This window comes from Peromyscus eremicus, chromosome 2, assembly GCF_949786415.1.
Source record: "Peromyscus eremicus chromosome 2, PerEre_H2_v1, whole genome shotgun sequence".
In the NCBI taxonomy this organism is placed as follows: domain Eukaryota; kingdom Metazoa; phylum Chordata; class Mammalia; order Rodentia; family Cricetidae; genus Peromyscus; species Peromyscus eremicus.
The window spans coordinates 87,174,866-87,191,070 of record NC_081417.1 but is presented as its reverse complement, the minus strand read 5'-3'; the positions used below and the strand labels follow the sequence as shown (position 1 = coordinate 87,191,070).

General features: G+C 37.8%; 1 protein-coding gene across 1 annotated transcript in view; it reads left to right on the top strand.

Annotated features, from left to right (window-relative positions):
* The window catches only part of Megf9 (multiple EGF like domains 9), a 103,129-nt gene that overhangs the window by 15,830 nt on the left and 71,094 nt on the right, over positions 1–16,205 (top strand). The gene's annotated exons all lie outside the window — the stretch shown is intronic.

Sequence of the window (16,205 nt, the reverse complement as noted above, 5' to 3'; positions counted from 1 at the left end):
TGAGAATAAGATGAGGACAAACAGGTGGATGAGCATGGAAAATAGAACGAGAAGTGACTGTGAGATTTTCCTTCAGCACCAGACGCTTGAGACTGACCATGTCGTGCTTATTACAGTTTGGCAAGTGATACCACACACTGTGAAATGGAAGTATTGATTGTTCTTGACTGACAATAAGACCTTCCATAATTAACGCAAAATGGACTCCAGATCAAGATGCTGAAGTATAATAACACTATACAAAAGTCATAGAAGACTCATTTGTAAATGTGAGTCAGACTTCTGCCATTCACTGCAAGGTTACAATCCTCTCCCTAATTAATGAACTTCTCAGTGAAAAGTTAGTTTCTCTCAGGCAAAGGAATAGTTATTATTTCAGCTATAGACCCAGCTCCATCTGATCCATTCACAAAACACATTGACACATGATGTGTAAATTTTTGCAAGGTTTGTTAGTTAAGTATTGAATAGCTTCAGTGTGTAGGGAATTAATATTCAACAATAATACTATCACACCTTCAAGTGGATAAGAGCAGTGGTCAGGTCCAACTTTAGATGTAGGGAACACATATACAATGCAAAACCAAATCATGTCACTCTCCTAATTGATAATTTAATATTTATATTGTAATATAATCTGTTAAGCAGTAACTCCAGCCCATAAAGCTCAAGTTGTGTAATATGACTTTAAAGTTCTTCATATCTGTCTTGATCCTCACTTCCTACTTGTACTTTAGACTAGTAGAATCCAAGTGCCATATTTCTCACCATATACACACTCACTGTCATCATTAGTAGTACTGAAGCAGTCATCTGTGAAGGTCTTTCTCTGTGTCAGACACTAAGCTATAAATGAAGTTGCATGGCCTCAGTTAATTCCCAGAAAGTGTAATAAGAAATATGCATTATTATCCCTACCCTGTTAAGCTGGAATTGAAGTTTTGAGACTTTAAATAGAATGAGCAGGTTTTCATGGGTAGTAGAATGTTGAACCTTGATTTCTATTCAGATCTTTCTAGCCTCACAGCCTGCTTTCTTAATTATTAAGCTAACTAGACTCTTTTGCTTTCTTTATGCCATTCTTCTGCCTGGAATATCTTTCTCTTCAGTTTAAATAGGAGTCTTAATTGTAAGTATCAGAAATTACATTTTGATTTAATCAGAAATGGAGTTTATTACAAGGATTTTGAGGAATTCACAAAATCGCCAGGAGGACCAAATGTAGGCCATGAAGCTGGCAGTGATGCCTGATCACACCACCAAATGGGCTACTGACAGTGCCACTGAGTGTTAGCTATAACTTGATGAGAACACTGCTGCTTGGGTACTGAACATGATAGTAGGCACAACTGCCCATTGTCTTACTGCACCATCCCCTCCTCAGTCACTAGAAAGGGCCTCATGATCATTCCTTGAACCATTAGTTCCTGATTTCAAGACTAGGAAGGTACATTTGATTGTTTCATCTTCTGTCACTATGTATTTGCTGCCTATAGGGAAGGCCAGGAAAACAAGATTCGAACTTGAATTACTTAGTGAAGAATCAGGGCTAAAAATGTGTGTAATTCCTTTATGGAGAAAGGGATTCTGAAGTGGTGGGAAACTATAATAGCAGTCTGCTGAAAAGAATTTCAGATGTCAAATACCTCTTTCGGCCACCTGACAAAGTTAATTGTCCCTGAAAACACCATTCATGCTGCCTTTTGCTGCTATTGTGTCTTATATGTTCTAGCATTACTGGATGTATGGTATGATTACTTGCTTTTAAAGGACTCTGGTTTTAAATACCAGTAGTCTGTGTACTGGCTCTCTGTCCTCTTACCTAAAAGTCTGTGCTTTGTTGATGTTTGCACTTTGACATCATCTCACTTTTAGCATGGAGGGTTTACATTGCACTGAAGTGCATTTCTTTCCCACCTACCACCTCTAGAATGTAATTTCTGTAAAGACAGCTCACCACCACCCAAACACAGCTCCTGGGTTAATTCCTAGTGTGTGGTAGTTCCTCAGTAACTATTGGATAGGAGAAAACTCCAGAAATACATTATTTGCCTTTGTGGATGAAGCCATAGTCACAGAGACCTTTGAATGAGTATAGCCAGTTCAGAGCATTGTGTCATAGTTTCCAATTAGACTACAATCAATAAGTGGGTAGAAACAGCCTCTTTATCTTTGGTTACCTCTTCCTTCTATCCAGAAGCATAACCAGAAAAGAGTAATTGGGAATTTTCCCCCACATCTGCTACTATGGTCAGTAGCAAAATGGCCTGAGGGTATTATACTTTCTCTGTACAAACCCTTTTGTCCCTTCTTCATTATAACCAGCCTTATTCAAGATTTTTTTTTACTATTAAGAAATTTTCTGTTCATTTTACATACCAACCACAGATTCCCATCTGCTCCCTCCTCTTCCTCCCCCAGCCTTTCCCCTCAACCCAACCTTCATTCCTTCCTCCTCCAAGGTGAGGCCTCCCATGGGGAGTCAGCAGAGCCTGGTATATTCAGTTGAGGCAGGTCCAAGCCTCTCCCCCTGAACCAAGGCTGTGTAAGGTGTCCACCATAGGCATTGGGCTCCAGAAAGCCAGCTCATGTACCAGGGATAGATCCTGATTCCACTGCCAGGGGCCCCTTAAACAGATCACATTACACAACTGTCTCACTTATGCAGAGAACCTAGTCCAGTCCCATGCAGGCTCCACAGCTGTTGGTCTAAAGTGCATGAGTTCTCACTAGCTTGATTCAGTTGTCTCTGTAGATTTCCCCATCGTGGTATTGATGCCCCTTGCTCATAGAATTTCTCTTCCTTCTCTTCAACTGGACTCCTGGACTTCAGCCTGGTTCTTGGCTGTGGATGTCTACATCTGCCTCCATCAGTTAATGGATGAAGGTTCTATGATGACAATTAGGATATTCACCAATCAATCTGATTACTGGAGTAGGCCGGTTCAGGCACCCTCTCCACTACTGTCTAAGGTGAGGTCATCCTTGGGGATTCCTGGGAACTTCCCTAGCACCATATCTCCCTGTTCCCTTGATGTCTCCCTCTATCATGGTATCTCTTTCCTTGCTCTCCTACTCTGTCCCTGTTCCAGCTCAATCATCCTTTGCTTAGGTTCTCATCCCCCATCCCCTACCCTCCATTACCACCACCGCCCCCGGCCCCCGTCACCTCCAGTTTGCTCATAGAGATCTCATCTATTTCCCATTTCCAGGGCGATCCTACTCTAAGAGTAGAGTTCTCTTTGTTAGCTGGCTTCTCTGGAGCTGTGGGTTATAGTCTGATTATCCTTTGATTTACATCTAGTATCCACTTATGAGTGAGTACATATTGTATTTGTCATTCTGAGTCTGGGTTACCTCACTCAGGATGATATATTCTAGTTCTATCCATTTGCCTGTTAATTTCATGATGTCATTGTTTTTTAATGCTGAATAGTAATCCATTGTGTATATGTGCCACATTTTCTTTACCCATTCTTCAGTTGAGGGGCATCTAGGTTTTTTCCAGGTTCTAGCTATTATGAATAATGCTGCTATGAACATAGTTGAGCATGTGCCCTTGTGGTATGATTGAGCATTCCATGGGTATATGCCCAAGAGTGGTATAGCTGGGTCTTAAGGAAAAATCCACCAACATGATTATTGTTTATTCTGGGAAGAAAGGCAGTTATGCAAACTGTCTTGAATTTATGCTTTTAAAAAATAACCCTTTAAAATTTAAAATTAGAACCTGAGAGATGTCTCAGTAAAGTGATTGCTGTACAAACATGCAGACCTGAATTTGATACCCAGTACCAGTGTAAACAGCCAGGAGTGGTGTCATGGGAGGCCAATTCAGGGGAGTTCCTAGGGTTCACTGAAGCCACTCCAGCTGAATCATCCAGTCCCATGTTGAGAGAGAGACTCTCTATCTCAAAATACAAGGTTGAGGGTGATCAAGGAAGACACCTGACATCAACGTCTGGCCTCAACACACAGATACATGCATGTGTACACACACATACCACCCTATAAGAACATGTGCACACACAGACACACAAAAATAAAATTAAAAACTCTATTTGAACAAGTGGAGTTGAATAATTCTTAAATTAATTGTGTAAGAGCAGTGAAAGTACAGGCTGGAATTTTGTACCTTTTTGATGTTAAGTGTTTTGGCATGAACAAGAATATGGTTTAGTTAGATTGAAAGAAAGCTTTCAAGTTAACTTGAGAATCATTAGACAGCTAGTATCTCTGAAGCAAGGCTATCTAGTTAAGACTTTGGGTTGTGCTATCTACCTAATGTCCTCATCTATAAAATTGGCATAATGGGGGGTTATTATATAGATTAAACAGTAGCATATACAGCACTTAAAATTTCTTACATAAATTGGCCTTGTAAATATTAGCTGTTCTTTTTACTGCTATATTTTGAATACCTGCTTCCCTTTACTACATCCAATTCTTAATTCTTTTGTACATCTAATCCTTCCAATTCTGGTAATTAGTAATGCACTATCTTTTACAATGGAGAACCAGAATCTAACATGAGGTTGAGTTGCATGCCCAATAATCATATGGCTGAGAAGTGCTAGTTATGGGATTCAAACCTAGATATTTTTGAAGTCTTTCTATCATAGCAAATTTACATGCTAGAAAAAGATTTAACTTAATGCTGTCTATTATACCTTCCTTCCACTCCTGTTAGTTTTAAATGCATCATTCACCCCTTCAACACCTTTGCATCTCTTTTCTCATTTTTGTAGTCATAGTTTTTTTTCCTGTCTATACCATAAATCTGCTTAGTACTCTCTTTAGCTTTATTCATGATCCTGTGTATTTATAGTAGAAAGTTTGCACATGATCAAAGGGAACAAAGCATACTGTCCCACACTACTCTGTCCGTTTTTATTCTATTTTTTTTTGTTGTTGTTAGCCTGACTGGTCTGTATAGTGGGTTGGTTTCCAGATGATCTGTTATTAGTCAGATGAGTAAACATACATTGTCCAGGTTGGCAATCAAGGGAAACTATCGTACATTCAAACATCGAGAGCCATTTTAGCTGGTATAAAAGATGAGAAATAAGTTGCTCAGAGCTGGACGCATTAGCAATGATGATACAGATTTACTACAGAAGTTTTACAACCTGGGCATGGACTTTTGTATGCATTAATCTATGTAAAACTTGTGCACAAGACACTTGAAAATTTTCAAGTAGATTCTAGACATTTGTAGAAAGGAAAAGGGCTTGTTAAAGCTGCTATTCCTGTTCTGGAGACTTATTTTTGATAGCATTTTTAACTGCTCCCATTTTTAACTGCTCCCATTTTTAACAACAAATCTTTTAATAGATTATCAGAAAGTCAACATTTCTGTTTGCTGTACTTCCTTTAATTGATAATCTGTGTAACAATATAGATTTACAAATATATACAATTAAAGTCAGTGATCTAGTTTTCAGGGATGAAAATCACAATTGTCAGGAGGTAATTAATTTGTTTTCTTATTATTTAACCAATTTTGGTGCTATTTTCCTTCTTTTAAGTTAATCATATAAATTTTCAGATCTTCTTTTCTCTCTTTGTATCTATATCCACACTCAATTTTTTTCAACTACACTTCATTAACATGATTAAACTCCACATTACCTTCTTATTTATTGTCATTCTGAGGATTAAACCCAAGATCTTCAGCATGCTCAGTGAGGGTGCTCCCACTCAGTTAATCATCCAGCCCTATGTTTTTTTGTATTTATGTCATAGGGGAAAAGGTGCACTTTTGTTAATAACTACATTTGCCTTACTCATGGTTATTATTTGCAGTTCTTTTATTCATTCATCAGGTCCTTGTTAGTTTTCCACTGGGCACTGAGTGCCCATTAACATAGCTGCTGGGGTGGAGGTGGGGCAAATAAGACGGATTTGTGTCCTTTAGAACACAGTTGGAGGGTAATGAAAATTAGATTATAGAATGGTATTGGTAGAGAATTAGAGCAGCAAAGAAGGACCTCCCCACTCAGAGTTTTAGAAGGTGTAGGAGGAGGATGAGAAAAGCTTTCTGGAGGAAGTTTTTATGAGCTGAGTCTTAAAAATAAATAGGAAATGTCCAGTTGGTAGAGAAGGTGAATCTAGGGAAATTACTTGGGAAAAAGTACAAAAGTAAGGGAGTACATGGATGGGGCATTTGGAAAGTCTTGAGTGGCTAAAACATTGTCAGGGTGGTACAGGGAATGGTAAAGTCTGAAATTGGAATGAGTTAGCAGTGTCAAATCATGAACTGCTTCCCGTGTCATTTTCAGAAACTTATTCTGAAGGCCATGATGAGTTGCAGTGTAAGCCAGGAAATGACATGGTAAGGTTTGTGCTTTGAAAAGATTGTTGCGGAAGCTGCATTGTTCTTCCAAAAATGTGCTGACTTCTAGCAAACGTAATTAGAGGCCACTGGCTATTTCTTTTCTGTCACCAATTTTGGATTAAAGGGCTTATATGCTAACATAATAAGAGAAGGGGGCATGAATTCTCTATCCTCTCTTTTTAAGAAAACATTTGAAACCTATTTGGCTTGTTGATATAATGTTTAGCCTTAGATGATTAAACTAAATCAAATAAAACCAATAAAGTTAGCAATTGATGCTGGACTTTGCAATAGACCTGGTGTTGAACTGGCCAAATACAAGTATCTCCTGTGTGCCAGGCTTTGTGTTAGGGCCTGAGGGGAGATGGTAGATGACTTGAGCATTTGCAGCTTGATAGAGGAATAGGCTTGAGCACTAATTTGAATGATCTAGGTACTTACATTCTTTTATATACATTTCACTTTCTAACCTTACTGTAAGCCTATAGGATCTGGTAAGGGAACTGAGGAGAAATAATGAAGTTTCTCAGAATCGTATGATATTTAGTAATGCATAGTTAATAAGCACAATTCAATATTTGATCTTTTTTTTTTCATTTACCCCTACCATAGCTCATTACTTTCTCTGACAAGGCAATATTTATGCACTTTCAGCCTGAAGTGTTCCTCCCTTAATTATTTCCAGTGCCAACCAAACCAAAACTAATATTATGAGAAAATGTTGGCAAAGCACTCAAACAGTAAGGCCTCAGAGACCCTAACAGACCTTAGTTGTTAGAATCACTGTTGGAATAGCAACTTATCTACATTTCAAATACTCAGGAAACTTGATAAAGTACATTTAAACTGTTTTACCATATTCAAATTAATCTTGGTAAAGAGCCATTGTCTGGCACATATTTGAACTCTGGTTTCTTACTTAGGAGTTCAGAAACGTTGTCATCACAAATACAGATACAAGGAAGTATGTCACGAGAGTAGCTTAAACACAACTTTATTGTGGGAAAATTGGGGCATTTGCCAGAATTAACATAATAGGATCATTACTTCTTTTGCACCTGTTGTCCACCTGGGCAACCATTTTCTGGACTACCTGAACAAAGCATTGTCTCATGAATACCTTCATCTGTTTACCTTATTCTGAAATTATTTTTGAAATAAATGCCAATCATTATATCATCTATGCGTATTTCACAATATAATTTTGAAAGAAATGGGTTCTCCATTCTAAATCATATTTAAACAAAAATTAAAATTTTTCTTAATATAATTAAAATGGAGATTCAGAAAACTGTTTTCTTTTTTGACTAAAGGAATCTTTTTGTTTGCTTGCTTTTAGGTACAGTTAGAGGCTTGATTTTGAATACACAAAAAATGTACAATCTAGTGACCTTTCTTGTACTTGCTACCCATTTGGACTGCCATCACCCCATATTGTGCACTGCTTTATCAATACTCCCACCCATTTACTTTGCTAAAGCTAAATCTAAAGGCTGAACTTCTACTTTGGGGTTTTTTTTGTTTTGTTTTGTTTTGTTGTTGTTGAAAATTGGTGGCTTTCTGTCATTGTCTCTCACCTGCTAAATATCTGGTATAGTCTAATTAAGGACAGAGATAGCAAGGAACCCTGGGGATGTTTTGGTAGTGTACAATACAGATTATTATCCACTTTTTGAATGTAAGGAAACTGATTCAAATAGATGGTTTACCAATATTAAGGCATTAAGTACTTGTTGAAATTTGTTATTTGGACCATGCTCATCCATAAATATATATTAAATGCAAGAAACTATTTATACTTCTTTTTGAGATATAATTTTATGTGCATAAATGTTTTTGCCTGCATGTATGTAAACACACCACATATGTGCCTTGTTCCTGTGGAGGTCAGAAGACGGTATTGTATCCCCACAAACTGGAGTTACTGAAGGTTGTGAGTTGCCATGTAGATGCTGAGAATCAAACCCAGGTCCTCTACAAGAGCACCTAGTGCTCTTAACTACTGAGTCATCTCCCCAGCCCCTTATATTTCTTTTTAAATGCCTATTACCTACATAATTTTTACAATTGTGCTACTTTTGTCTTTGAATATCCAATTTCTTCTGTCCTTTGTTATATTCTTCTTTCTCTGTCTTACCCTAACTTGACTGACTTTAGAGCTAATAACAGAAGAAATTTTGGTCTCCAACAGAGTGTCAGTTGCAACTATGAAAACAACTCAAGCAAATAGTCTATTGATAGAGGAACTTTTCGTTACAAAACGTTCTTTTTAAACTCCAGGATATTGGTTGCTCAGTCACTGAGGAGTCTGTACTGCCATTCACTAGCACCCTGGGTGTCTGAGCAGACCTGGATAGGAATGTACTGTTCATTTTGACTGAGAGAAAAGGATAGTGAATTTGCCTCAAACATTGCATCATCCAAGCCAAACATTCTATTTGTTTGATACAAGCTATTGATCTTAGAGTATATCCTCAGAGACAAATAGGTTTCATTGTAAGTGGGCTTATTTTTCCTAGTCTCCATGGGTAAGTAAAATTGTTTAATGTGTGTTAGGTCTGGTGTTGTCAGAAAATATGCACTTTGCCCACCTTCTTTATTTCTGTTGAATTTTCAAGCCCTGGGGCCTCATGATTACCCCTAACATTTGCATACTGTCCACTTAACAATTAGAATACAGTGCTGATGGAGTATGACTTTGATATTAGCTCAGTTATATATCTGGAATGTTTATTCCCCAGAGCTTTCCAACTGAGGGAGCCCAGCATGAACTCCTACTTTGGAAAATATCTGAGTGGGCAGGCCTGTTTGCCACATTACCCTCATTGTCTGTCTTTGTTTATTCAGCTGAAAAGCAGTACTCGCCTCTTACACAGCCAGGCACGAATCTCCAGGTTTCAGGAGCTATTCAAGTGGGTAGGAAAATGGTTTGGGGAAGAGAAAGGATGAAAATTGTTATCAGAAACTGACACACTGTGCCAGGGGAAGGTACTTTCTTATGTGAAGAGGGTAATGATTTTTGGCGATTATGTAGTCTAACTCTGGAAACATTTTTGTGGGCTGTTTTATTAGGGTCTTTGCTTTCATTTATCTGCTTACCTTCTGGATAAGAGGCTCTGCTAACTTACTAATACATTTTATTTGTTTGTACTACAGCGAAAAGCACACTAGGTTTTTAAGACACAAGCTGCCATCAGGTACAGGTGATAAAGAAATTTCTGTGTCCAGATTAGCAGGCACATATTCTTGGTGGTTTTCTCTGGCTGTCTTTGTATCTCAAGTGAATTATTTTATTCAGCTTCTAAAAATTTCTTTGCCCTCATTCTTTGCTAAACTTTTTCCACATTGCCTCCCAGTTATAGTTCTATAGAGCAGACCTATGATTCTTATGTAAAATTCTCCCATGGCTGCTCAACCTCACAGGTCACCACTTCTGCCTTATCTTCTTGCCCTAGTTACAGTGAACTGTTTTCCAAACTCTAGGGTACTTTTTCTTATTCCCACATCACCTACACACTGTCTCCTTGCCTAGTCATACCTCCTCATTCCTTGTTCCTAGATTAGATGTTTGTCCTTCAGACAGCCTGGACTGGGTGTTTGTATGTGCAAACACATGTATTGTGCTTTCCTTTAACATCACGTGCATATTGTCCATTTAGAGCCTAACAGAATATACTGTTTCTTTGTTTTTCTTTCTTTCATAAGACAGTAAGTTGTTTGAGATCAGAGACCATGTCTGCCTTCTTTGTTGTATCTCTGTCTGGCACAGTGTACTGAGTGATTGAATTAATAATACGCGTGTATTTTGCTGAGAATCTTTTCTTTGGTGAATGCAGATATTTTAGCTCTCTGTTCTTGTGTTCTTGAACTTTTTCTCCTTATGTTGTGTTAATTTTCATTTATTCACTTATTGATTGTCAGTTTGGAAGGATCTGCAATCACCTAGGAAACAAGAACCATGTGAGGGATTATCTTGATTAGGTTAATTGGGATGGAAAAGCCCACCCACTTTAGGTGCCACCATTCCATAGGTTGGGGTCCTGTACAAAACAAAAAGGGCAAAGTGAGCTGAGTGTCTCACTCTCTACTTCCTAATTGCAAACACAGCATGACCAGCTATCTCGAGCTCCTGTTGCTAGTTCTTTCCCACCACAATGGACTGTACACTTGAACTGTGAGCCAAAATAAATCCTTCCTTCCCTAAGTTGCTTTTGTCAGGGTACTTTATCATAGCAACAGGAAAAGAAAATGAGACACCCAGTTATTCAACAAAATGTTGCTTTGAACTTTTTGAACCTCCATGCCCTTCCCAGAAGCACATGCAGAGATCTTCTAAAAGGAAAACTTCGGTTATGTAAAATTGCACTATTACAACAGGAGGGGCCCCTCTTGGGCCCCTTTTCCTGCACTGCTTTTCTACCTGAGCACGCAACAATTTTCTAACTACTAGATGAGCGATCCTTCCTGGAGCACTGCACTTTTATTGCATTGTTTCATTTACTTCCTGCATTTTGTACAGATGAGAAAACTCAGGCTCAGGGTTAAATATTAGAACCATTGTTGGGATTCTAGACTACCTAGCCTCGGAATTGGTTTGGAAAATATGCACACTTCTTTTGGCTTCATTAAAGCTTCAGTCAAGAGTAGAAAAAGAAGGGAGTGGTAGAGTAGGTAAGCAGATGTTTAAGTGGCAGCATTTAAGACTCCCTCAGAACTTTGGTTGGCAAAGAAATGCATGCAAGCATACTATATAATGTTAGTTTTTCCACCTAAAACTAGGCTAAAACCCATAGAATTTGCCACTTTATAGTACAATTCAGTAGTATTATGTTATCTCCAGAACTTTTTCATCTTGCAGACCTGAGACTCTATGCCCATTCAGTAGCTCCCTATTCCTCCTTCCCTAATCCCTAGTAACCCCAATTCCATGGTTTGTTTTTATGTATTTAGTTGCTGCAGATGATCTCCCTATAGGCAGTTATACAATTGTTGTCTTTTTGTGTTTTGTAGTTGGCTTATTTCACTTGGTGACTGAACGTTTCAGTTACGTTATAGCATGTCACAACCTTTTGTTTTTAAAGTATTCTGTGGTGTGTGTGTGTGTGTGTGTGTGTGTGTGTGTGTGTGTGTGTCACATTTGAAAAATCCATTTACTTATCAGGTAATGAAAGTTGGAAATGAAACATCCCCCACAGTTGCATGTGTCTGAGCACTTGGTCCCCAGCTGGTGGTGCTATTTGGGGAAGTTGTGGAACCTTTAGGAGATGGAACCTTGTGGGTCACTGGAGTGTGAGCCTTGAGGAATATATCTAATGCCACTTCTGGCCCAAGCACTTTGCTTCCTGATCCACTGAGATATTGGGAGTAAGCCTGGCCCCATGTGCCCATCGATTCCTACTGCCATGCTACCTACTGTCATGCCTTCCCTGTCATGATAGACTGTATTTACTGAGCCATGATCCAAAATAAATCCTCTCTTCCTCAGGTTCCTTCTGTCAAACATTCTGTTAGTGACAAGGGAAATAATACAAATTGCCACTTCCTTGTGGCTGTTAGTAACACAGCTGTTTAAAGTTCTCTCTGGAGCCCTATTTAATGGTTCAGATACATATACTCAGAAATGTTGGGTCATATGGAAGGTCTATTTTTAATTTCTTGAGGAACTGCCATACTGTGATGGCTAATTTCGATTGTCAACTTGTTGGGATTTAGAATCACCATGGAAACATACATCTGTGTGTGTCTATGAGGGTGTTTCTATAAAGGTTTAACTGAGCCAGAAAGACCCATCCTAAATGTTGGTGGCTGGGGTGCCAGACTGAAGGCATGTTAAGCAGAAATCATTCACAAGTCATTGCTTCCTGTTGCAAGTTCAGTGTTGGCCAATTGCTTCACCTTCCTTGCCATAATGTATTGCATCCTCTCAAACTATACACTGAAATAAATACTTCCTCCTTTACTTTGCTGTTGTCAGGTGTTTGACCATAGAAATGAGAATCATAACTAATACACATACTATTTTCTTCTTCCTCCCCCTTCCTTTCCGTGGTGTTGGGAACCAAATCCAGGGCCTTGAACATGTTGGACAAGCCTTTTATTACTGAGCTTCGTCTTCCCCCACCCCTTCTATGTGGCTTCATACTTTATGCTTCTGGCTCCTAAGTTCTAGAATTACAGGACAGTGCCACCACACCCAGCCTGCTATACTATTTACTATAGTGTTGCACTGTTTTATGGTCCTACTGAGACTGTTGACACAGTCTTGTTTGTGTACAAAAGCAAATGGGAGGAATGAAAGCAGAAATAAAGTAACAAGAATAGGCAGTTTTGTTAATATGGAGGAAAACATCACTTAGCCAATTTACTTCTTTTAGATTTTTCAGCTAATGTTGCATTTTTTTCAGGGCAATTACTTCAGGAAGAAAACCAAATTATTTTAACTTACAGTTAATCATCATTGATCACTGAGAATTTCTAAGATTGCTAACTTTGATAGTACCTTAGTAATTATTAGGGGGAGCTTGAAGATTGTGTTTTGCCTTTTTCTCTGAAGGAGTTCATTTTGGAATGATGGTGACATGAAACATTGTTAAGAGTTTTGATGTCTTTGTGCTTCCAAATTCTCATTTATTTTTGAAGTGAAGTATCTTAATCTATGTTTTAGCTGCTAAAATTTAGCACTATGACTTCTGATGTCTTAGCTTCCTCTTGAGGATTCTGTAAGTGTGTAAGTGGTGCTGAGGAAGTGGTTGAGTTACATCAATGTGTGCAAGACGAGGAGCAAGCAATGTACTAAGAAGAGGGATTCTTTTTTTAATGTGAAGTGCAACTCAGATGCTTAGTCATGATTATAAAGCAATGAGCTTTGTGGTTTGCAGAGTAGAACAGTGTTACAATGATCATACTAAGTGTTTGATAATACTGAAGGGTGGCAGGAGAGTGGGAAGCATTTGTCAACCAGTTTGGGGGATTAAGAAGATAAGATAGAGAACACAAAGTAAAGATAGCCCTCTTCAAGTTCCAAAGGGAAAAAGTAGGTCCATTTAAATGTTCTTTGAAATGACTCAACGCTCAGGTGTTTTCTTACCTTAACTCCAAATAGATTAAACTTGTAACCTTCTCATCAATTATAGAGGAAACTCTTTGCAGTATTTATTCATTCAGAAAACAAGCAAATAGACTTAATTTTATTGTATAACACAAAGAAAAACTCTACTAATGTGCCAAACCTGTGTATTTCAAGAAATGGTTTTTACTGATGGCTCTGCCAAAACTTGGATTGTCCTTTAGACAACTACAATAATTTACTAATAAATATATTACCACTAGTCTCATTTCTTCAATCTTTCCTTTTCCCTACTCTTGTAGATATTCTAATCCTAGCTGGAATCCATGGCCATCTGACCTTAGGAAAATAACTTAATTTCTCTATGCCTCTATTTCATTGTTTTATCCTAAGATAAAGATTGTACTTATCTTTTAATTTCCTAGTAAATTTTACAATAACTTAGGGCTTATAGAATACATAAGACAATGTCTGATGTATAATAAGGAAACAAATTAATAAAATAGTAAATAGTAGTAGAGGTAGTTACTGTTATTTTTATTGTTATTATTATTACTGATTTTTGCTTCTGAAGTAGAATTCTGGTTACCTATTTCAATTAGTTTTATGTCAACTTGAGGCAAATTAAAGTCTTCTGAGAGAAGGGAGCCTCAACTGAGAAAATGTCTCCATAAGATGTGACTGTAGGCAAGCCTGTTGAACATTTTCTTAATTAGTGATTGATGAAGGACGGCCTAGCCCATTGTGGGTGGTTCCATTCCTGGGCTGGTAGTCTTGGGTTCTATAAGAAAGCAGGCTGAGAAAGCCATGAGGAGTGATCCAGTAAGTAACAAAATTCCATGGCCTCTGCATCAGCTCCTGCCTCCAGGTTCCTGCCCTGTTTGAGTTCCTGTTCTGATTCCCTTCAATGATGGACTATGATGTGTAAACTGTAAGCCAAATAAACCCTTTCTTTCCCAACTAAGACACTACCTTATTACACTGATCAAGAATTTTGCATTTTCCTTTACTTATGGCAAACCTTTCAAGTATATTAGAGTGATTTTTCAAACTTGTAACAATGCATAATCCTGAGTAGCCCACCAGACCTGGATGAACCCCACAAATTAGTGTATTACTGTGCTCTCTAGCTAGTGGTTCTAGGATCTTTGGTGGTGAATCATTCCAGTTGGGTCAAGTGCAAACTTATCCTAGATTCAGGGACCCAGATAACTTTTTCTCCTTCTGTTCTTCCCCATTAATTTTTGCTGCAGCCATGGTAAGTAAAATTTCTCTTTACTCAACTGTCTACTACTATAATTCCTAGAGTTTCTTAGGATAATATGGTCCAACTCTGGGATCAAATACATATATCCTCAGTAAACTATCCGTTTAATAATATGTTTAACAATTGGTTACATATGAGTGTTAAAATGTAATATATAATCTTCTTTAGGTTACATCACCAGCTGCCTCAGGATAGTAGCTTCTAATTGACCTTTCCTTTGTTTTCTTTGTACTCCTCTGAATGACTTTTCCAGGCATTACAGTGAGTAAATAGTTCCAGGCTTTAAGTTGCTCAGCTGGCTTCTGTAAACAGAAGATTCAGTCCAATGACAAAAACAATTAGTAGTATTTGAAATTGAATTTTTTTCATCTTATGTTTTATGTTGGGAATAAAATTATGTTGGAAAAGACATTATTGAAATTATTTAGACTATTTTGAATATATTCAGATATCTCTGATGATCTTTCTAGTTTACAATTCTTGCTGTCTATAGTTACACCTAAGAATACTGCTTTCCAGAAAGATTGCTTATAACAAAAATGTAGGGTGGAGAAAGAAACTACTTCTGTAGATATTCTTTTGCCTTATATCTTCTAATTCTCAAGACACTCTTCAGTTAGGTATCAGGTATCCTAGTTTACAAGTAGGCATGAAATTCAAAATTACAGAGCAATGAACAGTGGTTTGATGTTTAACCCCAAGTCCCTTGACCCCACAAACTGATTTCTTTCTACTGTTGTCCGGAGCCAGATTTTAGACTGTTCAAATTCCTGTACTTATTCCTCCAACCTCTTCCATCCCATTAAACTTGGGGCTACTGTGATCATGTTGTCAGAGAAAAGGCCCATATATATTCAAAAATGGTGACTTAGATAGAATAGTAATCTGCAGATAGTAAGCTAGAATTGTCTTTCAGGCCTGAGGTAGTAAGTAATAGATCAATTCTTTTAGTGCATTTTAATTTAAACTTGACAGTGACCTGGGAGAATAAAATCAGTTTTTATTAAATGAGAAAATTTTCATGTAGCCTTTTAAAATGTGTACACATAGAGAACTAACAGCACGAAGTTGAGTGTTTGTCTAGGTCCAGGTAGCACGTTGTTAGTTTAGCATACTCCAGCTCCGGAAGTCTTGGTTTTAATTTAGCACAATTTCTTTTATAGAGATACTTGAAAACCAATTTGTGGTATTACTTTAGTAATAAGGGTGCACTTAAATAAATTTAACTGATGACAAATATTAAACCATAAATGTATGTCTTTGGCTCTATACAATATTTTAATTAAGATTCGCAAAGCAATTGCAAATTCAAGATGCTCTGTGTCACCAGTTAAGAATTAATTTTGTTTCTTGAGCAACTGTTTCCTCCTACCTGCCATTTGGTAATCATTTGACTTGATGTTACATGCTTACAGAGAAAGCAAATGAAAGAGATATATTGGGCAGATCGGCAAATGGCCCATCTCGTATTTGAAGGAAGAAGGTTGTGTGGTGAAGTGAAATGAACAAGGGCATCAGAGTAAAACAAGCATAAG